Source organism: Zonotrichia albicollis, chromosome 28, assembly GCF_047830755.1.
Source record: "Zonotrichia albicollis isolate bZonAlb1 chromosome 28, bZonAlb1.hap1, whole genome shotgun sequence".
Lineage (NCBI taxonomy): Eukaryota > Metazoa > Chordata > Aves > Passeriformes > Passerellidae > Zonotrichia > Zonotrichia albicollis.
Genome location: NC_133846.1, coordinates 4,588,819 through 4,616,011, shown reverse-complemented (window position 1 = coordinate 4,616,011; position 27,193 = coordinate 4,588,819). Strand labels below are relative to the sequence as shown.

General features: G+C 57.9%; 1 protein-coding gene across 2 annotated transcripts in view; it reads right to left on the bottom strand.

The window, feature by feature from the left end:
- PLEKHA6 (pleckstrin homology domain containing A6) overlaps positions 1 to 13,257 on the bottom strand; it is a 58,739-nt gene extending 45,482 nt beyond the window's left edge. The window contains exon 1 of one of the 2 annotated variants that reach the window (XM_074528262.1): positions 13,084 to 13,257. The gene's annotated coding sequence lies outside the window, so the exon portion shown is untranslated. Of the gene's footprint in view, positions 1 to 9,617; positions 9,747 to 13,083 lie in introns of those variants that run through there. The other variant, XM_074528263.1, reaches the window with a different exon arrangement.
- Between the last annotated feature and the right edge of the window lie 13,936 nt (positions 13,258 to 27,193).

The following is a 27,193-nucleotide window of genomic DNA, read 5'->3' as shown; positions in this document are numbered from 1 at the left end:
CCCCGAGGGAAAAGAGGAGGGAAATCGATCCCGGAGAGGGGGGAGAGGCTCCCAAAAGCTGTGCCAAGCCCCGGTGCCCGCCCCGTCCCAGTGGCAGCGTTGGCACCCTCATGCCAGTCCCGGGATCTGCCCGAGCCTGGGACCCCCGCCTGGGGCTTAAATTGGAGAATTAAGGGGGAAAAAACCCAAAATGTGCCCCTCGGGTGGCACCGCTCCCTGGCACCCCCTCCCTGGCATCCCGCGGAGGGTGGCACGAAGGGACAGGAGCGGGGACACGCTTGGTGGCATTGCGGGGACACGGGGCTGGCGTGGGGTGGCTTTTCCTGTGGAGCAGGGTGGGGCAGGGAAAGGGGAGGGTGCCAGCGGGGTGGCAATGCCAGAGGGGTGGCACCGCCCGCGGGGTGACCCAAGGTGGGGTGGCACGGCCAGAGAGGTGACACTGCCAGCAGGGTGACCTTGCCACAGTGGGGTGACACTGCCAGAGGGGTGGCACTGACCGTGGTGTGACCTTGCCAGCAGGGTGGCACTGCCACAGTGGGGTGACACTGCCAGAGGGGTGGCACTGACCGCGGGGTGGCCCTGCCAGCAGGGTGGCACTGCCACAGTGGGGTGACACTGCCAGAGGGGTGGCACTGACCGCGGGGTGGCCCTGCCAGCAGGGTGGCACTGCCACAGGGGGGTGGCATTGTCAGGATGGTGACACTGCCAGCGGGGTGACCCCGCCAGAAGGGTGGCACCACTGGAGAGGTGACGCTGCCACAGCGGGGTGACACCACCAGCGGGGTGACCCTGCCACAGAGGGGTGGCATTGTCAACAGGGTGACACCGACAGCAGGGTGACCCTGCCACAGTGGGGGTGACAATGTCAGTGGGGTGGCACTGCCACGGCAGAGTGACACCAACAGCAGGATGACCCTGCCACAGTGGGGTGACACTGCCAGAGGGGTGGCATTGTCAGCAGGGTGACCCTGCAACAGCGAGGTGACGCTGTCAGCGGGGTGGCGCCACCAGAGGGGTGGCACCGCAAGCGAGGTGACCCTGCCAGTGGGGTGACACCGCCCCAGGGGTGACCCTGCCACAGCGGGGTGACACTGTCACAAAAGGCTGACACTGTCAATGGGGTGACACCGCCCCAGGGGTGACACCGCCCCAGGGGTGGCACCAGCAGCGGGGACGAGGCAGAGGAAGTGCCCGGCGGTGCCAGCGGTGCCCGGGGCAGGCGGGGCGCGCTGCCAGCCTGGCACGGGCACTGCGGGGCCGCGCCACCGCCCGCTGTCCCCAGCGCCACCAGGGAGCCACCCCCGTGTCCGGATGTCCCCAAAGCTCCCCGGGAACGGCCCGGGGCGGGGAAAGCCGCAGGATTGCTGCCTCATTAGAGAGCAATTACCGCTAATTACGGCGTGGCAACGCCCAAAGCCGATCGGGAAATGGGAGCTGGGGCTGCTGGGTGCCCACAGGCGCGCACATCCCACACATCCCACCCCAAAAAACCCTCCGGAGCAGGGATGGGACACGGCTGGGTGACTCCGTGCCTCAGTTTCCCCGGTTGAGGGGGCGCATTCTGCTCTCAGCATCGCTCCTGAGGCACCCGACAGCGGTGGATGGGACACGGCTGGGTGGCTCCGTGCCTCAGTTTCCCCGGTTGAGGAGGTGCATTCTCTCTCAGCATCGCTCCTGAGGCACCCGACAGCGGTGGATGGGACACGGCACGCTGTTCCGTGCCTCAGTTTCCCCAGTTAAGGAGGCGCATTTTCTCTCAGCATCGCTCCTGAGGCACCCGACAGCGGTGGATGGGACACGGCACGCTGGAGCGGGGATGGGACACGGCTGGGTGGCTCCGTGCCTCAGTTTCCCTGGTTAAGGAGGTGCATTCCGCTCTCAGCATCGCTCCTGAGGCACTCGACAGCGGTGGATGGGACACGGCTGGGTGGCTCCGTGCCTCAGTTTCCCCGGTTAAGGAGGCGCATTCTGCTCCCAGCCTCGCCCCTGCGGCACCCCACAGCCCCAGCGCCCCAAAATCACCCGCGGTGCTCCTGCCCCTGGTGGGCAGCGCCCCAATCCCGCGGACCCCCTCCCATAGGAACGGGAATGGGGTCGGTGCTGCCCCTGGTGCCACCCCGGGGCTTGGTGGCACCTGGCAGGGGGTGACCCTGTCCCTGCAGTGCCACTCTCGGCCATCCCACAGCCCGGGGCACAGGGCAGCTGAACTTTGGCCCCGTCACTCGCATTCCTGCGGGATCCCGCTTATCTGGGCGCGCCGGCCAGGCCTCAGGACAGCGGGGACACCAAGGACACCGGGCAAGGGGACAGCCCGACAGCAGCGCGCTCTGCAGACACTCTGGGACCTGCAAAACCCTCCTGGAGGTTCCTCCAAACTGTCCCGGGAGTCTCTCCAAAACTCCTGGACCTCCAAAACCATCCTGGGGGTCTCTCCAAATGCTCCTGGACCTCCAAAACCCTTCTGAGGGTCCCTCCAAGACCTCCAAAATCCTTCTGAGAGTCCCTTCAAAACCCTCCTGTGATCCTTGTAAATCCTTCTGGAGCCCCAAATTCCTCCTGGGGTTCCCTCCACCCCCTCCCAGTGCCCAGCCCGGCTGTGGGTGCCACGTTCCGGCTGGCAGTGCCAGTGCGATGGCATTTCCCGGCTGTCCCCCGCAGGCTGGCACGCCGGTGGGCACAGCCCCTGCCCAGCCTCCCCCGTGCCCCGCAGCTCCCCCGGGCGTTGCGCGGCTCCGGGAGGCGCTGCCGAGCTCGGCGGGACCGGCCGGGCAGGGCGGGGGAGGCGCCCGGGGCTGCCCGACCGGTCCCGGCTGTTCCACCGGAGCCCCGAGCGCGGCACGGCAGCCCCGGGGCTCCGGAGCCACCCGGGACCGCGGGGCTGCTTGGTCATGGTTGTCCCCAGCCCTGTCCCCGTGGATCAGCTGAGGCTCAGCACCCACCACGAAGGGTCCTGGGCCTCCAAAATCCTCCTGAGGGTCATTAAAAATCCTCCAAGACCTCCAAAACCCACCTAGGAGTCCCTAAAAATCCTCCAAGACCTCCAAAACCCACCTAGGAGTCCCTAAAAATCCTCCAGGACCTCCAAAACCCACCTAGGAGTCCCTAAAAATCCTCCTGAGCCTCCAAAAACTTCCTGGGTGTCTCTCCATACCCTCTAGTATCTCCAAAACCCTTCTGGGAGTCCCTAAAAATCCTCCTGGGCCTCCAAAAACTTCCTGGGTGTCTCTCCATACCGTCTAGTATCTCCAAAACCCTTCTGGGAGTCCCTAAAAATCCTCCTGGGCCTCCAAAAACTTCCTGGGTGTCTCTCCATACCCTCTAGTATCTCCAAAACCCTTCTGGGAGCCCCTAAAAACCTTCCTGGGCCTCCTGGGAGTCCCTCCAAACTCCCCTGGACCTTCAAAATCCTCCTGGGGGTCCCTACAAATAGTCCTGAGCCTCCAAAACCCATCTGAGGGTCTCTCCAAACCCTCCTGGAATCCTCCTGTGGGTCCCTGAATGTCCTCCTAGACCTTCAAAACCCTCCTGGGGAATCTCTCCAAAACCCTCCTAGGTCTCCAAAACCCTTCTGGGGGTTCCTACAAACAATCCTGGACCTCCAAAACCTTCCTGAGGGTCTCTCCAAATGCTCCAAAACCCTCCTGGGGGTCCCTAAAAATCCTCCTGGGTCTCCTGGGTGTCCCTCCAAACTCCCCTGGACCTTCCAAAACTCTCCTGGAGCTCCCTCCAAACAATCCTGGACCTTCAAAACTCCCCTAGGGGTCTCTTCAAACCCTCTAGGATCTCCAAAATCCCCTTGGGGGTCTCTCCAAATGCTCCACAACTCTCCTGGGGGGGGTCCCTAAAATCCTCCTAGGTACCCTCCAAACTCCCCTGGACCTTCAAAACCCTCCTGAGGGGTCCCTTCAAATGCTCCTGGACCTCCAAAATCCACCTGGGGGTTTCTTCAAACCCTCTAGGACCTCCAAAACCCCCCTAAGGGTCTCTCCAAATGCTCCAAAACCCTCCTGAGGGGGTCCCTAAATTCCTCTTAGACCTCCAAAACCCTCCTAGGGGGTCCCTCCAAATGCTCCTGGACCTCCAAAACTCCCCTGAGGGTCTCTCCAAACCGTCCTGGACTGCCAAAACCCTCCTGGGGGTCCCTAAAAATCCTCCTAGGCCTTCAAAACCCTCCTGGGGGGGTCTCTCCAAACCCTCTTAGACTTCCAAAACTCCCCTGAGGGTCTCTCCAAACCCTCCTGGATGTCCTGAAAAATCCTCCTATACCTTCAAAACCCTCCTGGAGGTCTCTCCAAATGCTCCTGGATCCCAAAACCCCTCCTGAGGGTCTCTCCAAATGCTCCTGGATCCCAAAACCCCTCCTGAGGGTCTCTCCAAATGCTCCTGGATCCCAAAACCCCTCCTGAGGGTCTCTCCAATCCCTCCTGGGGGTCTCTCCAAAAGTTCCAGGACCTCCAAATCCCTCCCAGCTCCACTCCCACCCCACCTGTCCATGCAGAGGGATCTCCCGCCCCATCCTGGAGGAATCCAGCTGCCACAATCCCGGCTTTTCCCACCTGGATGCGACGCCCGGGCCTCGGTGCCACCGAGGAGCTGCCGGCAGCGGCTCCGTTATGTAAGGAAAGCTCGGGAGGGGGAAAACGGCGGCTCCCGGTGGCTGCGGCGGGAGGGGAGGAACGACAGCAGCGGGAGAGGCAGGAACGGGGTGCGGGAGAACCGGGAGGGTGCGGGAGGATGCGGGATGTTCACCAGGACAAGCCCCGGTTCCAGCCCCCCAGGAATGGGGACGCACCGAGGAGGGGAGGGACGGTGCCGGGGATGGCGGAGGGCACCGGGATGCCCGCACCGGGATGGCATCGGGATGGCACAAGAAGGGCACCAGGATGCCCGCACCGGGATGGCAGAGGGCACCGGATGGCACCGGGATGGTGGAGCGCACCAGGATGGCACTGGGATGGCACCGGGATGCCCGCACCGGGACGGCATCGGGATGGCACCAGGAGGGCACCAGGATGCCCGCACCGGGATGGCAGAGGGTACCGGGATGGCACCGGGATGCCCGCACCGGGTCCTGCCCCCGCTCCCAGAACAAAGGGAGGGATGGATGCTCGGGAAGGCTCCAAAGGAACTCGGGGTCACAGCGGGGCTGGGGTTTGAATGAATGCGGGGAGAGGGGATGGGGGACACCGAGGGGACAGCACGGACACGGTGTGGGGGGATCATGGACACGGTGTGGGAATCCTGGAAACAGTTTGGGGGGATCACAGACACGGTGTGGGGGGATCATGGACACGGCACGAGATCATGAACACAGCGTAAGGAGATCATGGACACGGACACGGTGTGAGGGATCATGGACATGGCACGGGAATTAGGGATACAGGATGGGAATTAGGGAAACAATGTGTGGGGATCACGGACACGGCATGAGGGGATCACAGTCACAGCACAGGGATTATGGATGTGGCACAGGAGTTATGGACACAGCACGGGAATTATGGAAACAGCGTAAGGGGGGCACAGACATGGCACAGGGGGATCACAGTCACAGCCCAGGATCACGGACATGGCACGGGATCATGGACACAGCACGAGGGGATCATGGACATGGTGTGGGGAGATCACAGACACGATCCAGGATCATGGACACAGCATGGGGGGACCACAGACGCAGTGTGAGGGATCATGGACACGGCACGTGGGGGTCAGGGACACAGCCCAGGATCACGGACACAACCCAGGATGATGGACACGGCACGGGGATCACGGACACGGCACAGGGTAACGGACATGGCACAAGGATTACAGAAATGGCACAGGAATTACGGATACAGGATGGGAATTAGGGAAACAATGTGGGGGGATCACAGACAAGATGTGGGGGGATCACGAACACAACCCAGGATCAGGGACACGATCCACGGTCACGGACAGGGTGTGGGGAGATCACGGTCACAGCATGGGGATTATGGGCATGGCACGGGAATTGTGGATACAGGGATGGGAAACAGGGAAACAATGTGGGGGAATCACGGACACGGCATGTGGGGATCAGGGACACAGCCCAGGATCATGGACACAGCGTAGGGTCACGGACATGGCATGGGGATCATGGACACAGCATGGGGATCATGGACATGGCACGGGAATTATGGATACAGGATGGGAAATAGGGAAACAATGTGGGGGGATCACGGACATGGTACAGGAGTTGTGGACAAGGCATGGGAATTATGGAAACAGCGTGGGGGGATCACAGACACAGCCCAGGATCAGGGACACGATCCAGGGTCACAGATATGGCACAGGGGTTATGGACAAGGCATGGGAATTATGGAAACAGTGTGGGGGGATCACTGACACCACCCAGGATCACGGACACAATCCAGGATCATGGAGACGATGTGGGGGGATTACGGCACGGGGGGATCACGGACACGGCACGGGGATTGTGGAAACAGCACGGGGATTGTGGAAACAACGTGGAGGGATCACTGACACAGCCCAGGTTCAGGGACACGATCCAGGGTCAGGGACATGATCCAGAATCATGGACACAGCCCAGGATCACGGACACGATCCAGAATCATGGACACAGTGTGGGGGAATCACGGACACGGCCCAGGATCAGCGACATGATCCAAGGTCAGGGACATGATCCAGAAACACGGACACGATCCAGGATCACGGACACGACCCAGGATCATGGGCATGGCCCAGAATCACGGACACAGCGTGGGGGAACCACGGACACAGCCCCTGCTCAAGGCCCCGGCCCATCCCCGGCCCGCGGCTGTTCGGAGCAGGGCGTCTGTCGCCGGGCTGCCAAACACACACAAAGGCGTCTCATTATCCCCTAATTAGTGCCTCGCCGGCTCCTGCAATTAACACCCGTGCAGGCGGCTGCTGTTGAGGTAAACAGAGGGTTTGAAGAGCCCTGGAGAGCCGGGGGGCCCCGGCGGGGTGGGGACCACCCCTGAGCCCAGAGGGTCCCACTGCACTCCAGAGCCCTCAGGCTCCTCCGGGAGAGCTGGGCAGGGAACAGGGACACTTTCCCCCATCCCAGGCGGCTCCAAACCCCATAAACCCGGCCTTGGACGCTTCCAGGGATGGAACAGCCACAGCTTATCTCGGAAATCCATCCCAGGGCGTCGCCACCCTCACAGCCAGGAATTCCTTCCCAAATCCCATCCATCCCTGCCCTCTGGCAGTGGGAGCCATTCCTGCTTCCTGTCCCTCCATCCCTTGTTCCAAATCCCTCTCCAGCTCTCCTGGAGTCCCTTCAGGCGCTGGGAGAGGCTCTGAGCTCTCCCTGGAGCCTCCTCTCCCAGCCTGGCTCCAAGCAGGGATGCTCCAGCCCTCGGAGCACGGAGCACCTCCGTGACCTCTGGACCGGCTCCAGCAGCTCCACTTTCCCCAAAAGGAGCCCATGAGTCAGGAGCAGCTCGGGTCCTGCCCGGCCAGGTGTTCATTCCCTGCAAACATCAAAGGTCCGAAATGGCCTTTCTCCGGCTGACCCAGAAACGCGGATCAAGAGCTGCCTCATCCCTTAATTGAGAACTTGGTGACTTGGAATCTTTATTAAAGAGCTTTAGTGGATTCGCAGATTAAGGGCACAGCCCGGCCGCTGCCACCATCCAGCCTGGTTCCTGCCACCACCCTCCCTCCCTGCCACCATCCAGCCTGGTTCCTGCCACCATCCTCACTCCCTGCTACCATCCAGCCTCACTGTCACCATCCAGCCTGGTTCCTGCTACCATCCTCCCTCCCTGCCACCATCCAGCCTCACTGTCACCATCCAGCCTCACTGTCACCATCCAGCCTCACTGCCACCATCCATCCTTGTCCCTGTCACCATCCAGCCTGGTTCCTTGTCACCATCCTCCCTCCCTGCCACCATCCAGCCTGGTTCCTGCCACCATCCTCCCTCCCTGCCACCATCCAGCCTCACTGTCACCATCCATCCTTGTCCCTGTCACCATCCAGCCTCACTCCCTGCTACCATCCAGCCTCACTGTCACCATCCAGCCTGGTTCCTTGTCACCATCCTCCCTCCCTGCCACCATGCTGCCTCACTGCCACCATCCAGCCTGGTTCCTGCTACCATCCTCCCTCCCTGCCACCATCCTCCCTCCCTGGCACCATCCAGCCTCACTGCCACCATCCATCCTTGTCCCTGTCACCATCCAGCCTCCCTCCCTGCCACCATCCAGCCTCATTCCCTGCCACCATTCAGCCTCTCTCTTGCCTCCATCCAGCCTCACTCCCTGTCACCATCCATTCCCTGTCCCCATCCAGCCTCACTGCCACCATCCAGCCTCATTCCCTGTCACCATCCAGGCTTATTCCTGCCACCATCCAGCCCGGTTCCCTGCCACCATCCAGGCTCATTGCCACCATCCAGCTTTGCTCCCTGTCACCATCCAGCCTCACTCCCTGCATGCCGGGGCCACCTCACCCTGCAGCCGCTGCTCTGGAGCCTTTTCCCTGCTCCAGCCTGGCTCTGGAGCTCTGGACAGGCCCTGGAAATGCTCCCTGTGCTGAATCAAACCAGAATCAAACCCAATCCACGCTGAAAAGCAGCACTGCCTGCCCAGAACATCCCAATCCTGGAGGATTTTCCAGCTTGGGATGGTGGAAGGAGCAGGCAGGGCTGGAATGGGGGGTCCACAGGTTCCCCCTCTCTCCCTCCATTTGCCTGCAGGTTTCCTTCAATCCACCCGTGCCAGGAGAAGCAGGGATGGATGTTTGGGATCATCAGGGATGGATGTTTGGGATCATCAGGGATGTTTTGGATCATCAGGGATGGATGTTTGGGATCATCACCTCCCCTCGGGGCAGTGGGAAGGGGCTTTCGGCGGGGCAGGACTCCCCCGGGTGGGCGGGGAGCTGCGAACGCTGCGGAGGAAGGAAGGAGGATGGAGAGGAGGCAGCAGCGCGCTCCTCCAGGCGCTGTTCCTGCCTGCTGCTGCTGCGGATGATGGTGTGTTTTCCAAGGAAAACAGGAGTGGGGGATGCTACTACCAAATCCTGGGAGAGAGAAACAGAGAGGAGAGGAGAGGAGCAGCAACGGAGCCACGCAGCCCCTTCCAGCCCAGTTCGGGGAGAAACCCCCAGCCCGGCTTTGGGAGAAACCCCCAGCCCAGCTTTGGGAGAAATCCTCAGCCCAGCTCGGGGAGAAACCCCCAGCCTGGTTTTGGGAGAAACCCCCCAGCCTGGCTTTGGGAGAGACCCCCAGCCCGGCTTTGGGAGAAACCCCCAGCCCGGCTTTGGGAGAAATCCCCAGCTCGGGGAGAAACCCCCAGCCCGGTTTTGGGAGAAACCCCCAGCCCGGTTTTGGGAGAAACCCCCAGCCCAGCTTTGGGAGAAACCTCCAGCCCGGCTTTGGGAGAAACCCCCAGCCCAGCTCTGGGAGAAACCCCCAGCCCAGCTTTGGGAGAAACCCCCAGCCCGGCTGATTCCCAGGGGCACAGATGGATCAGAAAACAGCCCCGGCCCTGCCTGGCTGGCTCAGGAGGCCTCGGGGGGATTGAAACCCCCTCAGTGCCCATCTGGGGTGGGTTTGTGCCCAGTGGCGTGGGGGATGTGGGCACCACAACACACACGGGCACACTCACCCGTGTCACGGTGACACATGGCTGTTGTCCCTTGTCCCTTCCCCAGGGAATGGAGCAGCCACTGCTCAGCGGTGCCCTCGAGGCGTTGGCACCGTGGCATCGCCCAGGCAGTGCCAGCCATGTCCCTCACCCTCCTGCCCGTCCCTCCTCTGCCTCGTCCTCGCCAGCCCCGCGGCTGCTCCCGCCGGTTTCTATGGGAACTCGGCAGGAAAACGCGGCTTGCAGCGCCAGCCCGGTGCCAGCCGCTGTCACCCTGGCACCGCCTCTGCCACGGCCACCTCTGGGCACCCCTCGCCACTTCCCCTGTCCCTGTGGGGTGGCCCTGGTGGCCCAGCGCAGCAGGATGGGTGCCAGGGAGTCCCCTGCAAACACCAAATTCCATTAAGGAAGGTTTTTGTGCTTCCCATGGGATTTTTAGCTCCGGAATTGTAATTCCTCAGCCATCCCCTCTCTGGGATCCTAATCCTGGCTCTGTGTCCCTGGCTTGGGGTGGGTGACAGGCCCAGGTGTCCCCCAGCCAGGCCAAGGAGGAAGGAGCTGGCTTGGGAAGCGTCTCCTGGCAAAGGGAAGGGGACAAGAGGGACAGGGGCAGGTCTGAGCAGGACAGGAGCTTCGGGAGCTCTCCTTTTCCATGAGGAGATGCCAGCAGGACCCAGGGGAAGGATCTGGAGCAGCCACACGAACACACTGAGCCCTGGGCACCCCAGGATGAGCTCGGTGCAGAGTGGGATTCACAGAGAGATTCATGAGGGGATTAATGGAGGGATCAAGGTGGGAATCATGGAGGGATCTCAGAGGGATTCAAGGCAGGATTCACGGTGGGATCACAACAGGATTCATGGAGGGATCTCAGAGGGATTCAAGGCAGGAATCATGGTGAGATTCATGGAGGGATCACAGTGAGATTCACAATGGGATTCACAGAGGGATCACAGGATTCATAGAGGGATCATGGTGAGATTCATGGAGGGATCTCAGAGGGATTCAAGGCAGGATTCACGGTGGAATTCATGGAATCATGGAGGGATCTCAGAGGGATTCAAGGCGGGATTCACGGTGGGATCACAACAGGATTCATGGAGGGATCTCAGAGGGATTCAAGGTGGGATTCACGGTGGAATTCATGGAATCATGGAGAGATCTCAGAGGGATTCAAGGTGGGATTCACGGTGGGATCGCAACAGGATTCATGGAAGGATCATAGAGGGGTTCATGGAGGGATCAGGGTGGGATTCATGGAGGGATCACAGTGGGATCCACGGAGGGATTCAAGGCGGATTCACGGTGGGATTCATGGAATCATGGAGGGATCACAGAGCAATTCAAGGCTGGATTCACGGTGGGATCACAACAGGATTCATGGAAGGATCACAGAGGGATTCATAGAGGGATCACAGAGGGATTCAAGGCAGGAATCATGGTGGGATTCATGGAGGGATCAGGGTGGGATTCAGAACAGGATTCATGGCGGGGTCACAGAGGGATTCAAGGTGGGATTCACAGTGGGATTCATGGAGGGATCAGGATGGGATTCATGGGGGGATCACACCAGGATTCATGGAGGGATCACAGAGGGATTCACAGAGGGATCACAGTAGGATCCATGGAGGGATCAGGGTGGGATTCATGGAGGGATCAGGGTGGGATTCAGAACAGGATTCATGGTGGGGTCACAGAAGGATTCAAGGTGGGATTCACAGTGGGATTCATGGAGGGATCACACCGGGATTCAAGGCGGGACTCACGGTGGGATTTATGGAGGGATCACAGTAGGATCCATGGAGGGATCTACAACATGATTCATGGAGGGATGCACAGGGGGATTCACAACGGGATTCATGGAGGGATTCACAGTGGGATTCATGGAGGGACGAATTCACAGTGGAATCACAGTGGGATTCCTGGAAGGATTTATGGAGGGATGCACAGGGGGATCACAGAGGGATTCATGCAGCGATTCACGGTGGGATTCCTGGAAGGATTTATGGAGGGATGCACAGGGGGATCACAGAGGGATTCATGCAGGGATTCACGGTGGGATTCCTGGAAGGATTTATGGAGGGATGCACAGGGGGATCACAGAGGGATTCACGCAGGGATTCACGGTGGGATTCCTGGAAGGATTTATGGAGGGATGCACAGGGGGATCACAGAGGGATTCATGCAGGGATTCACGGTGGGATTCCTGGAAGGATTTATGCAGGGCTGCACCGCGGGCTCGGAGCGGGCTGCAGGCGCTCCTGCATTCACAGGAGCGGGAGCGAGCCGCGGGGTGCTGCCGATGCCCGGCTGCAGAGCCGCCCGCAGCGCCGCAGCTCAGCCCGGAGCGAGCGCCGGATCCTGCAGCACCCGCCAGCCCCGGCTCCCTCCACCGCTCCCCCTCCCCGCACGCCGGGATTAACGGAGCGGCTCCCGCGGCCATCTGGAGCGGGGGGCGGCCCCCCTACCCCTCTCTACCCCCGAGGGACCGCGGGATGGCAGCGCCAGGTGCTGCCCGGAGCCCTCGGAGTGACCCAGACCCGCACGGAGGTACCGGAGTGCCCGGACACCCCAAGCCCGCGGTCAGCAGCGGGGTCCCGGGGGGAGAGGCCGGTCCGGCCCCTTCCGCTGGGGTTTAATGGACTCGTGGCGTATGAACATCCCCATCATGTGATGAATCAGAGGCTGCTTCCCTGCGAGCGGCGCAACAAAGCTGCGATTGAGGATGGATGAGGAGGGCTCGGGGCAGCGGCACCGCCAGACACCCCCCGGTGCAGGGGGGGCCCGGAGCGGCGGCGCTGCCCTTCCTCCCGGCCCTGAGGAGGAGGAGGAGGCGGAGGAGGAGGATGGCGCTCCGCTCGCAGCAGGCAGCGAAACGAGCCGCGGAGCCCAGGGAAGGTCTCGGCTTTCCTGGGAAGCGCCAGACGACATCGCTCAGCCCCATCCATCACATCCCATCCCATATCCAGCGCTGGGGGTCCGGCCCTCCCGAGCCCCCCATATTCACCAGGATGGGATTTGGGGGTGCTGCGGGGTCTGCCCCCCCCGAGTCCCTCCCCTTCACCAGGATGGGGTTTGGGGGTGCTGAGCCAAAACCTCGGCGCTGCTCTGCCCCTGCTCGGAGTCGGGGGGTTCCAAACCCGGGGGGTCCAAGCCCAGGGGGTCCCAGCCCGCAGCATTTGGGGTTTTGGGGGCACAAACCGGCTCGCAGCCCATAAACACACGGCGGGGACAGCTCGGGGGGCCAAAGCTCGGCACGATGGGCAGGGGGTGCAGGGGGAGCCCCTCGGGCAAACGGGGGATGCCGGCCCCCATAACGCGCCCTGGGGACCAGAGCGCAGCCCCCCCGCTTCCCTAAAGGAGCCCCCCCAGCACCCTGAGGGGCTGCGCTGCCGCTCCGCACCCGCTGAGGAAGAGGAGGAGGAGGAAGAGCGGAGGAGGAGGAGGAGGAGGAGGAGGAGGAAGGAGCCGCGCCGCAGGCACTCACCGTGACCGTGCGGGGCGGGCAGCGGCCGGTCCCCCCCGCGCTGCCTACGGGCGCAGCATCCCCCCGGCCGCCCCCAGCCCGAGCGGGAGCCCGAGCCGGAGCGGGAGCCGGAGCCGCAGCCGGAGCCGGAGCTGGGCATGCTCGGGGGCCACCGAGCGGCACGTGACGCCGGGCTGGCACCGAGCGGGGCGGGGGGGCCGCGCCGCCCCCACCGCCCCCCGCCCCCGCAGCCCCCGCGGGAACCGCGCTGAGCCCCCCCCGAGGGACCCGAGACCCTGCGAGGGCGATGCACACACCGAGCGCAGCCCCGCACCCCGCGGGAACAGCCGGGATCCGCGGGACGCGAATGACACAGACTGGGGGGCAGCCTGGACCTGCACCCCAAAACCTGGGCACAGTCTGGACCCGCATGCCAGAGCCTGGGGGCAGCTTGGACCCGAATTCCAGAGCCTGGTCCCGCACCCCAGAGCCTGGGCACAGCCTGGACCCACATCCCAGAACCTGGACAGAGACTGGACCCGTACCTCAGAGACTGGACACGAATTCCAGAACCTGGAGACAGCCTAGACACGAATTCCAGAAGCGGGGCACAGCCTGAACCCACATCCCAGAGTCGGGGCACATCCTGGACCCACATTCCAGAACCCGGGCATAGCCTGGACCTGCATCCCAGAACCTGGGCATATCCTGGACCCAAATTCCAGAGCCTGGGCACAAACTGGACATGAATTCCAGAACCCGAGCACAGCCTGAATGCACATCCCAAAGGTTGGGCACAGCAGGGACTTGCACCCCAAAACCTGGGCACAGCCTGGACCTACATCTCAGAACTTGGGCATATCCTGGACCCGAATTCCAGAGCCTGGGCACAGCCTGGACCCAAATTCCAGAACCTGGGCACAGCCTGGACCTGCACCCTAGAGGCTGGGGGCAGCCTGGACCTGCACCCCAAAACCTGGGTACAACCTGCACATGAATTCCAGAACCTGGGCACAGCCTGGACCCACATCCCAGAACCTGGGCATATCCTGGACCCAATTCCAGAACCTGGGCACAGCAGGGACCTTCCCCCAAAATCTGGGCACAGCCTGGACTCAAATTCCAGAACCTGGGCACAGCCTGGACCGAGCTCCCCTGCACATCCCCGTGTTGGGAACCCTGCTCCCTTTCCCACATCCCAACATCCCAGATCCTGCATTCTGCTCATCATTCTGCTCGTCACAGCTGCCAGGCCCCTAGTGGCACCATGGTGGCACCCTGGTGGCACCTTGATGGCACCCAGAGCCCACAGGGACCTCCCATCCCAGGCCTGGGGACAGCCAGGGCGCTCCAGGAAGGGAAAACCGGCGGCTGCCCTTGATCCTATAATCCCCCATTAGCCACGGGGCTTTAGGGGCTGGCACCAGGGTGGCTTTCACTGATCTGCTGCCTCCTGAGTCCCCACAGCGTGGGGGACACTGTCCCTCACTGCCAGCACACTGCAGGACCCCAAAATCGCATTGTCACCTGGGTCACAGCTCCAACCCCTCCAGGAGGCTCCTGGAGCAGCCCTAATCCCATTCCCTGCTTCCTTGTCACATTCCCAGGTCCCGGGACACATAGGGAATGTGGTTCCTGAGGTCACAGCTCCAACCCCACCAGGAGGCTCCTGGAGCAGCCCCAGTGCCATTCCCTGCCCTGCTGTGACATTCCTGGCTCCCAGCACACACAGGAAGGTTCCTGAGGTCGCAGCTCCAACCCCACTGGAGGCTCCTGGAGCAGACCCATTATGGCATTCCCAGGACATACAGGTAGGTGGTTCCTCAGATCACAGCTCCAACCCCACCAGGGAGCTCCTGGAACAGCCCCAGTCCCATTCCCTGCTCTACTGTGAAACTCCCAGGACACACAAAAGGTGGTCCCTGCCCCTAGAATCACAGCTCCAACCCCTCCAGGAGGCTCCTGGAGCAGCCCTAATCCCATTCCCTGCTTCCTTGTCACATTCCCAGGTCCCGGGACACATAGGGAAGGTGGTTCCTGAGGTCGCAGCTCCAACCCCACCAGGAGGCTCCTGGAGCAGACCCATTATGGCATTCCCAGGACATACAGGTAGGTGGTTCCTCAGATCACAGCTCCAACCCCACTTGGAAGCTCCTGGAACAGCCCCAATCCCATTCCCTGCTCTGCTGTGACATCCCCAGGTCCTGGGGCACCCACAGAAGGGGCTCCCTGTCCCCAGGATCACAGCTCCAACCCCACCAGGAGGCTCCCAGGGCAGCCCCAGTGCCATTCCCTGCCCTGCTGTGACATTCCTGGGTGCCAGCACACACAGAGAAGGTGGTCCCTGCCCCTGGGGTCACAGCTCCAACCCCACCAGGAAGCTCCCAGGGCAGCCCCAGTGCCATTCCCTGCCCTGCTGTGACATCCCCAGATCCCAGCACACACAGGAAGCTTCCTGAGGTCGCAGCTCCAACCCCACTGGAGGCTCCCGGAGCAGCCCCAGCCCCACTCCCAGCCCCGTCTGGAGCTGCCTCAAGGCCACTGCCCAGATTAGAGCGGTTGATGCCGGCGCTTTGCCCCGGCCCGCCGGGGATCTTTGCTCCCTTCGCCGGGCTTTTATGGCTGTCTGGGCACACAGGGAACGCTCCGGGAGCCAGAGAGGGACGGGCCCAACGATCCCGTCTGGAGCAGCCTCACCGCGCCAGGCGAGGCGCAGCCTGCAGCTCCCAGCCTGTCTAGACGCCAAAATCGCCTCGCCGCGGCCCCAATCCCAGCGCTGGAGGCAAAAAAAGGGGCGAGAGGGAATGGGGAACACCCCGGTGGGATGAACCGGGAGCAGCGCCTCGGGCTGGAGCCCCACCGAGCCCCGGGGACCCTCCGCTCCTCCGCGCAGCATCCCAGAGCTGCAGGAACTCCCGGAGGAACTTTTCCCTGCGGGATGACGCGGGGAAGGAGGTGGCTGCCTCGCCCACCCCAGCCCGGAGCATCTCCGAGGAGCATTTTTGCATTTGGGATGGGCGTTTGGAGCAGGAGCTGCAGGTGCAGGGCTCAGAGCTGCGGCTGTTCCTGCCCCATCCAGGGAACATCCCGGGCTGCAAAAACTGCAAAAACTGCAAAAACTGCAATCCCGGGCTGCAAAAACTTCTCCCTCTGCACTTTCTCACTTACTTGATGAAGTAGAGGCCGCCGTGCATGGTGGTGTCCACCTCCCAGCCTCGGGGCAGCCCTGCGGGGACAGGCAGGAGCGGGGTCACCCTCGCTGTCCCCTCCAGGAGGGTGAGGGCAGGCACTGAGGGGCGATGGGGACACTTTGTGCTGCTCTCATCAGGCTCAAACCGCATTTTTGGAGGAGTTTGAGGCCCGTCCTCATCAGAGACCCCAGAAAGGAGGGGAAAATCCACCAGGAAAAGCCAGGCTGGGGAGAATCAGCATCACCTCGTACAACCCCCCAGTCCCCCCAGGTGCCAGCAGCTCCTGCTGGGTCATTTTTGGGGGGTCTCCTCTGCACCCCCGGGGGATTTCAGTGCACATTTCCCAATGCCAGGCCCAGGCTCACCTGCGCAGGAGAAGTGCCCGCTCTGGACGGCGTAGCCCGAGCCCGGGTGCACCCAGCTGGTGGATTTGGTGTCGTCGCTGTGAGGGACAAGGACCAGAGGGGGCTGTCAGCACCCCCGGGGGGCTCGGCAGCCCCTTCCCCATCTCTGGGCACCACGGGGACTTCTCGAGTGGGGTTTAGAGGGGAAACTGTGACAGCGGTGCCCGCAAGAAGGGAGGATTTGAGGCCAGCAGAGGTGGCTGGGATGGTACCGAGCCCCCCACCCTTTGCAGCCCCCGGATCACTCAGCCCGCACCCCCAGCCCCAGCAGAGCCCCCTCCCCAGCCCTGGCAGGACCGTACTTGATGAAGAAGATCCTGCCGTCCCCACAGACGCCGTAGGTCCACCTGCCCGGCAGGTCCAGCCAGTCGATGTCATCCCCCATGGGGGTGGCACGGGGGGCACGGGGGGCACGGACAGCGCCCGCCCTCACCCGGGCAGCGCCGGGCAGCGAGTCCCGGGCTGGCCCCGGGAGCAAAGGCTCAGCTCAGCCCTTCTTCCACCACCGGCCCGGCTCTGTTTGCTCTGAATAACCCGGCAGGGAGGGGAAAAGCGAAAAAAAAAAAAAAAAAAAAATTCCCGGCCAAACCCATGGAGTTTAACCCCTTCGGAGCCGCGGGGGTGCGCACTCCCCGTGACTCTCCAGGGCCAGCTCGTCGCTGCTTCCTCCAGTGCCTGCTCGCTGTAATTACCACCCATTAACTCGAGGTGAGTAATTACGGAGTGGTTACTTCCCTCTCCTGCTCGTTTGGAGCAATGTCGGATTCTTGCGGGCCCGTCTGATGTCGCAGCCAAGCCGAATGTAGGGCACCGTGATGATTATCTGCGGCGCTCCCGGGGCTGCCCACCGGGGCTTTGCTCTCGCAGCCCTCAATTAAAAGTCTTTCAAGGCCAAAGGTGGGGTCTGGGAGGCACCTGGGCCGCTGCTTGAAGGAGCCAATTTGCCCTCCCGCCTCAGCTTTGCGCCTTTGTGAAGCTGCTCGTGGCACCAGCAGGGAGATGCTGGCTCGGGAGAGGCCCCAGAGGTGGAAAAGAAGGAAAAAAAAATAAATTTAGCGCTTCCCAAAAACTCCCTGGTTCTCAGAGAAGGGATTTTAGGGTTATTAAAGTTGGAAGAGACTTCCAAAAATCGAGCTGAATAATGTTTGAGCACCACCACGGCTGCTGAAGCGTTTTGGGGTTTTTCCTGCTCAGTCCCCACATCAGAGCTGGGATTTGGGGAAACCAGTTCCCCGAAAGCTTTTCCTGGTGTTCTTTGAACGGCTGGGGGAGAAAAACACGTCTGGTCGGTGCCTTTGGGAGAGCAGCTGACGGCACCGGGCGCTGCCACCGTCCTGGGCACTGCTTCAGCAGGAAAACTCCATTCCAGGGGCATTGTTTCACCTGGAAAAGCTCAATTCCCTGGGAATTGTTTCACCTGGAAAAGTTCCATTTCGTGGGCACTGATTCACCAGGAAAACTCCATTCCATGGGCATTGTTTCACCTGGAAAAGCTCAATTCCCTGGGCACTGTTTCACCTGGAAAAGTTCCATTTCCTGGGCACTGATTCACCAGGAAAACTCCATTCCAGGGGCGCTGTTTCACCTGGAAAAGCTCAATTCCCTGGGCATTGTTTCACCTGGAAAAACTCAATTCCATGGGCATTGTTTCACCTGGAAAAGTTCAATTTCCTGGGCACTGATTCACTTGGAAAACTCAATTCCCTGGGCATTATTTCACCTGGAAAACTCAATTCCCTGGGCATTATTTCACCAGGAAAAGCTCAATTCCCTGAGCATTGTTTCACCTGGAAAAGTTCACCTTTTCACCTGGAAAAGTTCAATTTTTCTGGGCATTGTTTCACCCAAAAAATCTCCATTCCCTGAGCATTGTTTCACCTGGAAAAACTCAATTTCCTGGGCATTGTTTCACCTGGAAAAGCTCAATTCCCTGGGCATTGTTTCACCTGGAAAAGCTCAATTCCCTGGGAATTGTTTCACCTGGAAAAGTTCCATTTCCTGGGCACTGATTCACCAGGAAAACTCCATTCCAGGGGCATTGCCTCACCAGGAAAAGCTCAATTCCCTGAGCATTGTTTCACCTGGAAAAGTTCACCTTTTCACCTGGAAAAGTTCAATTTTTCTGGGCATTGTTTCACCCAGAAAATCTCTATTCCCTGAGCATTGTTTCACCTGGAAAAGCTTTATTCCAATTTTTTCACCTGGAAAAGTTCCATTTCCTGAACATTGTTTCACCTGGAAAAGTTCAATTTCGTGGGCACTGCTTCACCAGGAAAACTCCATTCCCTGGGCATTATTTCACCTGGAAAACTTCATTCCATGGGCACTTTTTCACCAGGAAAAGCTCAATTCCCTGGGAATTGTTTCACCTGGAAAAGTTCCATTTCCTGGGCACTGATTCACCAGGAAAACTTCATTCCATGGGCATTGTCTCACCAGGAAAAGCTCAATTCCCCGAGCATTGTTTCACCTGGAAAAGTTCACCTTTTCACCTGGAAAAGTTCAATTTTTCTGGGCATTGTTTCACCCAAAAAATCTCCATTCCCTGAGCATTGTTTCACCTGGAAAAACTCAATTCCATGGGCATTGTCTCACCAGGAAAAGCTCAATTCCCTGAGCATTGTTTCACCTGGAAAAGCTTTATTCCATTTTTTCACCTGGAAAAGTTCCATTTCCTGAACATTGTTTCACCTGGAAAACTCAATTCCCTGGGCATTGTTTCACCTGGAAAAGTTCCATTTCCTGGGCACTGCTTCACCAGGAAAACTCCATTCCCTGGGCATTATTTCACCTGGAAAACTTCATTCCATGGGCACTTTTTCACCAGGAAAAGCTCAATTCCCTGAGCATTGTTTCACCTGGAAAAGTTCATCTTTTCACCTGGAAAAGTTCAATTTTTCTGGGCATTGTTTCAGCCAGAAAATCTCCATTCCCTGAGCATTGTCTCACCAGGAAAAGCTCAATTCCCTGAGCATTGTTTCACCTGGAAAAGTTCACCTTTTCACCTGGAAAAGTTCAATTTTTCTGGGCATTGTTTCACCCAAAAAATCTCCATTCCCTGAGCATTGTTTCACCTGGAAAACTCCATTCCACGGGCATTGTTTCACCTGGAAACCTTCAATTTCCTGGGCATTGTTTCACCTGGAAAAGCTTTATTCCAATTTTTTCACCTGGAAAAGTTCAATTTTTCTGGGCATTGTTTCACCCAGAAAATCTCCATTCCCTGAGCATTGTTTCACCTGGAAAAGTTTTATTCCAATTTTTTCACCTGGAAAAGTTCCATTTCCTGAACATTGTTTCACCTGGAAAACTCAATTCCCTGGGCATTGTTTCACCTGGAAAAGTTCAATTACCTGGGCATTGTTTCACCTGGAAAATCTCCATTCCATGGGCATTGTTTCACCTGGAAAAGCTTTATTCCAATTTTTTCACCTGGAAAAGTTCCATTTCCTGAACATTGTTTTACCTGGAAAAGTTCAATTTCCTGGGTACTGATTCACCTGGAAAACTCAATTCCCTGGGCATTTTTTCACCTGGAAAACTTAATTCCATGGGCACTTTTTCACCAGGAAAAGCTCAATTCCCTGAGCATTGTTTCACCTGCAAAAGTTCACCTTTTCACCTGGAAAAGTTCAATTTTTCTGGGCATTGTTTCACCCAAAAAATCTCCATTCCCTGAGCATTGTTTCACCTGGAAAAACTCAATTCCCTGGGCATTGTTTCACCTGGAAAAGTTCAATTTCCTGGGCATAGTTTCACCTGGAAAATCTCTATTCCAATTTTTTCACCTGGAAAAGTTCCATTTCCTGAACATTGTTTCACCTGGAAAACTCAATTCCCTGGGCATTGTTTCACCTGGAAAAGTTCAATTTCCTGGGCATAGTTTCACCTGGAAAAGCTCAATTCCCTGGGCACTGCTTCACCAGGAAAACTCCATTCCATGGGCATTGTCTCACCAGGAAAAGCTCAATTCCCTGAGCATTGTTTCACCTGCAAAAGTTCACCTTTTCACCTGGAAAAGTTCAATTTTTCTGGGCATTGTTTCACCCAAAAAATCTCCATTCCCTGAGCATTGTTTCACCTGGAAAAACTCAATTCCCTGGGAATTGTTTCACCTGGAAAAGTTCAATTTCCTGGGCATTATTTCACCTGGAAAACTTAATTCCATGGGCATTGTTTTCCAGGAAAAGCTCAATTCCCTGAGCATTGTTTCACCTGGAAAAGTTCACCTTTTCACCTGGAAAAGTTCAATTTTTCTGGGCATTGTTTCACCCGGAAAATCTCCATTCCCTGGGCACTGTTTCACCTGGAAAAGTTCAATTTCCTGGGCATTGTTTCGCTTGGAAAATCTCTATTCCAATTTTTTCACCTGGAAAAGTTCAATTTCCTGGGCATTGTTTCACCTGGAAAAGCTTTATTCCAATTGTTTCACCTGGAAAAGCTCCATTCCAGAGGAACCTGGGAACACCAGCACAGGTTTTTGTTTCCATGCAATCCCAGACTGGTTTGGGTTGGGAGAGACCTTAAAGCTCATCCAGTGCCAAGGGCAGGGACATTTCCATGTCCCAGGTTAATCCAAGCTCTGTCCTGGACATTTCCAGGGATGGATTTCCAGTATCTGGATTTCCATGGGTGACTCTGCCATGTTCCCAATGCCAATCCCAAACTCCCACCCACATCCATCCATGATTGCCCCAAATTTCTCATTTTTCCCCCAAAGAAGGAACAAGACAGAGAAGTGCAGGGATCTGGGATTGAGGGAAACAAACCAGGAGCTGAGGCCGGAGCTGGTTCAGGGCTGTGGTGGCTCCCAGATCCCATCCCCTCCCAAACCAGGCGGATTTGCTGCCTTTTCCTGGGATAACAAAGCCTTGGGGACACCAGGGACAGGAAGGGGACAGCGGGGTGAGAGGGAATGTGTCCTGTGGGAAGATGCATGGCCTTGGACAGGGATGCTGGTTTGGGGGATGAGGATTTTCCTTTTCCCCTTTCATTCCCTGATTTTCCTTTTCCCTCTCATCCTTTCCTTTTGCCTTTCTCCTCCTCCTTTCCTTTCCTTTCCTTTCCTTTCCTTTCCTTTCCTTTCCTTTCCTTTCCTTTCCTTTCCTTTCCTTTCCTTTCCTTTCCTTTCCTTTCCTTTCCTTTCCTTTCCTTTCTTTTCCTTTCCTTTCCTTTCCTTTCCTTTCCTTTCCTTTCCTTTCCTTTCCTTTCCTTTCCTTTCCTTTCCTTTCCTTTCCCTTCTCCTTCTCCTTCTCCTTCTCCTTCTCCTTCTCCTTCTCCTTCTCCTTCTCCTTCTCCTTCTCCTTCTCCTTCTCCTTCTCCTTCTCCTTCTCCTTCTCCTTCTCCTTCTCCTTCTCCTTCTCCTTTTCCTCTTTTTCCTTTTCCTTTTCCTTTTCCTTTTCCTTTTCCTTTTCCTTTTCCGTTTCCTTTTCCTTTTCCTTTTCCTTTTCCTTCCCATTTTCCTTCCCATTTTCCTTCCCTTCCCTTTTTCTTTCCTTTTTCTTTTTCAGTTTTCCTTTCCTTTCCAATTTTCCTTTTCCTTTTTCCTTCCCTGCCGGCCCCGATGTCCCCAAGGAGAAGCCACCAGCTGTCACCTCCTCCCCACCATCCCCAGCCTCCAAACCACGCTGGGACCAAAGGGAGGGAAGGACAAGGGGTGTGCGGCGAGGGGACAGCGCTGTCACCCCGGCAGGGAGGACACCGAGCCCGCGGTGACCCGGCCGGGTGACACCGAGCCCGGCCGGGTGACACAGAGCCCGGCCGGGGACATTTCCTGCTGGCTGCGGTGGCTCAGGCTCCAGGAATGTCACAGAACCGGGCCCTGCCCCGCGCCAAGGGGCGGCTGCTGCTCCCGCCCTGGATTTTCCTGTCCCAAAACTCATCCAGAGGATGGAGGGGGCGGTGGCACCTTGGGGACAACCTCAGAGGGGGTGGTGACACTTTAGGGACAACCTCAGAGAGAGCGGTGGCAACTCGGGGACAATCTCAGAGGGGACGGTGGCAATTGCAACCTCAAAGGGGTGGTGACACCTTGGGGACAACCTTAGAGGGGGCAGTGGCACTTTAGGGACAACCTCAGAGGGGGCCGTGACAATTTAGGGACAGCCTCAGAAGGGGGCGGGGGCTCTTTGGGGACAACCTTAGAGGGGACAGTGACACCTCGGGGACCACCTAAGAGGTGACACTTTAGGGACAACCTCAGAGAGAGAGCGGTGGCAACTCGGGGACAACCTTAGAGGGGACGGTGGCAATTGGGGACAACCTCAGAGGGGGCGGTGACACCTTGGGGACAACCTTAGGTGGCCTAGAGGACAATCTCAGAGGGGACGGTGGCAATTGCAACCTCAAGGCGGTGGTGGCACCTTGGGGACAACCTAATAGGGGGCCGTGACAGTTTAGGGACAGCCTCAGAGGGGGAGGTGGCACTTTAGGGACAACCTCAGAGGAGGCGGTGGCAATTGGGGACAACCTTAGGTGGCCTCGGGGACAATCTCAGAGGGGACGGTGGCAATTGCAACCTCAAGGGGGTGGTGGCACCTTGGGGACAACCACAAAGGGGGCGGTGACACTTTAGGGACAACCTCAAGAGGGTGGTGGCACTTTGGGGACAACCCCAGAGGGGGCGGTGACACCTCGGGGACCACCTAAGAGGTGACACCTTAGGGACAACCTCAGAGAGAGAGCGGTGGCAACTCGGGGACAACCTTAGAGGGGACGGTGGCAATTGGGGACAACCTCAGAGGAGGCGGTGGCAATTCGGGGACAACCTCACTGGGCGCGGTGACACTTTGGGGACAGCCTTAGAGGGGGCGGTGGCTCTTTGGGGACAACCTTAGGTGGCCTCGGGGACAATCTCAGAGGGGACGGTGGCAATTGCAACCTCAAGGGGGTGATGGCACCTTGGGGACAACCCCGGAGGGCGCGGTGGCCTCGGCGCCGGTGGCGCGGCCCGCACGGTTCTGGCGCCCCCTTCTGGCCAAAACATTCCCGGGAAAATAAAAAAGCCGGGAACGGGCTGGGAGCGAGGGACGCGGGGCTGGCACTGTCCCCAAGGTGTCCCCTCGGCGCTGGCATCGCGGAGTGCCCAGATGGGGAGGATTTGAGGATTCAGGGACGGAAGGGACAATTCCGGTGTCCCGGGGGGTTCCAGGTGTCCCTTGGGCACCTCCGGGCATGGAGCGGGCGTGGGTTCTGTGGGGATTCTGTGCCAGGGTGGCATCACCTGCGTGTCCCTGGCACTGCAGGTGTGACCCTGGGTATGACCCTGGCACTCCAGGCGTGTCCCTGGCATCACAAGTGTGTCCCTGGCACCGCAGGTGTGACCGTGGGTGTGCCCCTGGCACTGCAGGGGTGTCCCTGGGTGTATCCCTGGCATTGCAGGTGTGTCCCTGGCACCACAGGTGTGCCCCTGGCATTGCAAGTGTGTCCCTGGGTGGATTCCTGGCACTCCGGGTGTGCCCCTGGCACTGCAGGTATGACCCTGAAACTCGAGGTGCATCCCTGGCACGGCAAAGGTGTCCCTGGCACCACAGGTGTGTCCTTGGCACTCGAGGTGTGTCCCTGGCACTGCAGGGCTGTCTCGGGTATTCCAGATGTGCCCCTGGCACTCCAGGTGTGCCCCTGGTGCCCCGGGTGTGCCCCTGGCATTCCAGGTGTGCCCCTGGCACTGCAGGTGTGCCCCTGGGTGTGCCCCTGGCACTGCAGGTGTGCCCCTGGTGCTCCAGGTGTGTCCCTGGCACTGCAGGTGTGACCGTGGGTGTATTCCTGGCACCACAGGTGTGTCCCTGGCACTGCAGGGGTGTCCCTGGGTGTGTCCCTGGTGCCACAGGTGTGCCCCTGGCATTGCAAGTGTGCCCCTGGGTGTGTCCCTGGCACTCTGGGTGTGCCCCTGGCACTGCAGGTATGACCCTGAAACTCGAGGTGCATCCCTGGCATGGCAAAGGTGTCCCTGGCACCACAGGTGTGTCCTTGGCACTCGAGGTGTGTCCCTGGCACTCCAGGGCTGTCTCTGGTATTCCAGATGTGCCCCTGGCACTCCAGGTGTGCCCCTGGTGCCCCGGGTGTGCCCCTGGCACTGCAGGTGTGACCGTGGGTGTGTCCCTGGCACCACAGGTGTGTCCCTGGCACTGCAGGTGTGTCCTTGGCACTCCAAGTGTGCCCCTGGCATTCCAGATGTGTCCCTGGCACTCCAGGTGTGTCCCTGGCATTCCAGATGTGTCCCTGGCACGGCAGGTGTGACCCTGGCACTCCAAGTGTGCCCCTGGCATTCCAGATGTGTCCCTGGCACGGCAGGTGTGACCCTGGCACTCCAAGTGTGTCCCTGGCATTCCAGGTGTGTCCCTGGCACTCTAGGGTATCCCTGGCACTCCAGGGCTGTGTCTGGTATTCCAGATGTGCCCCTGGCATTCCTAGTGTGTCCCTGGATGTGTCCCTGGCACTGCAGGGGTGCCCCTGGCATCTGGAATCTTCCTCGCAGCTCTGCCAATGTTTTTCCATCTGGATCTGCTTTCCTCTCTTTGCCAGCTCCTCGTTCCACCCAAACCCAACCTGAATCACCCCAGGAAGGAGCAGGAGCTGAACCCCAAAGTCCTGCCGGGCACAGACCCCACCGTGCCAACGGGCCAGAGCCAGGGAGCTGCCTGGCACGCTCAGAGGGCACAGCTGGCACTGAGTCAGTGACCCTGGGGAGCGTTTTGGTGGGACGGGGAGGGAGGAGCAGGGATGGGAAAGGAAAAAGGAGAAAGGATGGGAAAATGGGAAAAGGATAGGAAAAATGGGGGAAAGGAGAAAGGGGGAAGAAAAGGAAAAAGGGGAAAGGGGAAAGGAGAAAGGAAAGGAAAAAGAGGGAAATAAAAGGAAAAAGGGGAAAGGAAAAAGGGGAAAGAAAAGGGAAAAGGGGAAAGGGAAAAGGAGAAGGAAAAAGGGGAAAAGAAAAGGGGAAGGAAAAAGGGGAAAGGAAAGGGAAAAGGGGAAAGGAAAAAGAGGGAAAGAAAAGGGAAAAGGGGAAAGGGAAAAGGAGAATGAGAAAGGGAAAAGGAGAAGGAAAAAGGGGAAAGGAGAAAAGATAAAAGGGAAGGAAAAAGAGGGAAAGAAAAGGAAAAAGGGGAAAAGGGAAATGGGAGAAAGAAAAGGGGAAGGAAAAAGGAGAAAGGGAAAGTGAGAAGGAAAAAAGGGGAAAGAAAATGGAAAAGGGAAAAGGGGAAAGGAAAAAGGGGAAAAGGAAAAAGGGGGAAAGGAAAAAGGGGAAAGAAAAGAGAAAAGGGGAAAGGGAAAAGGAGAATGAGAAAGGGAAAAGGAGAAGGAAAAAGGGAAAAGGAGAAGGAAAAAGGGGAAAGGAGAAAAGATAAAAGGGAAGGAAAAAGAGGGAAAGAAAAGGAAAAAGGGGGAAAAGAAAAGGGGAAGGAAAAAGGGGGAAAGGGAGATGGAAAAGGAGAAGGAAAAGGGGAAAAGAAAAGGAAAAATGGGGAAAGAAAAGGGAAATGGGAGAAAGAAAAGAGGAAGGAAAAAGGGGAAAGAAAAGGGAAAAGAAGGAAAAAGGGGGAAAGGAAAGGAAAGGAAAGGAAAGGAAAGGAAAGGAAAGGAAAGGAAAGGAAAGGAAAGGAAAGGAAAGGAAAGGAAAGGAAAGGAAAGGAAAGGAAAGGAAAGGAAAGGAAAGGAAAGGAAAGGAAAGGAAAGGAAAGGAAAGGAAAGGAAAGGAAAGGAAAGGAAAGGAAAGGAAAGGAAAGGAAAAGGAAAAGGAAAAGGAAAAGGAGGCAAAGCTTTTATCCCAAGGGCAGCTCCAATAATTTTTTCCTAATTTCATTTTTTTCCCTAATTTCAATCCCTTTATCCCCTCCAAAATAATCAGAACAAACCCTGGGTTAAACCCACTCAGAGCCCAAAATTAAATCCCAAAAATTCTTCATCCCAAAATTCTTCATCCCATCCTTTGGGAATCCCTGGAAAAAATCCAATTTATTCCTCCAGCCCAATTTTGGGATAAATTCCCAGCTCCTGTCAGGAATTCCCTGCCCTAAAACCCAAAAAATCCCAACCCAAAATTGAATTTTCCCCCACATTTCCCCCAATTTTATCTTGCAAATCTCTTTATTACAACACACAGATTAGTCCTGAAGAGTTTTCTTATGTACAGAAATAGAATTTTTTTCTTTTTTTTTTTAGGTAGAAAAAACCCAACAAAGCAGCCACAAACCAAAGAAAATCCATAGAAAGCCAAATCCAAACTTTTTTTTTTTCCCCCCCAAAAAACGATACAAAAATAAAAATCTGCAAGATCACAGTTTTGATTTAATTCCCTCCCAAGTTTTGCTTCCCATTTATTTTTTTTTTTAAGGAATTTTAGAGGGAAAAAATGGAATTTTGAGGGGTTTGGTGGTAATTAAATTCAATTTTCTGATGGAAAAAATGAGGTTGGAGGAATGGGGAAAAATTCATCCATGGGGATTTAGATTAAAAAATTTAATTTTTTCCAAGGTTTGGATCCTTTGGAATTTGAAACCTTTTCAGGTTTTTTCATGAAATTCCAATTTTTCCAAG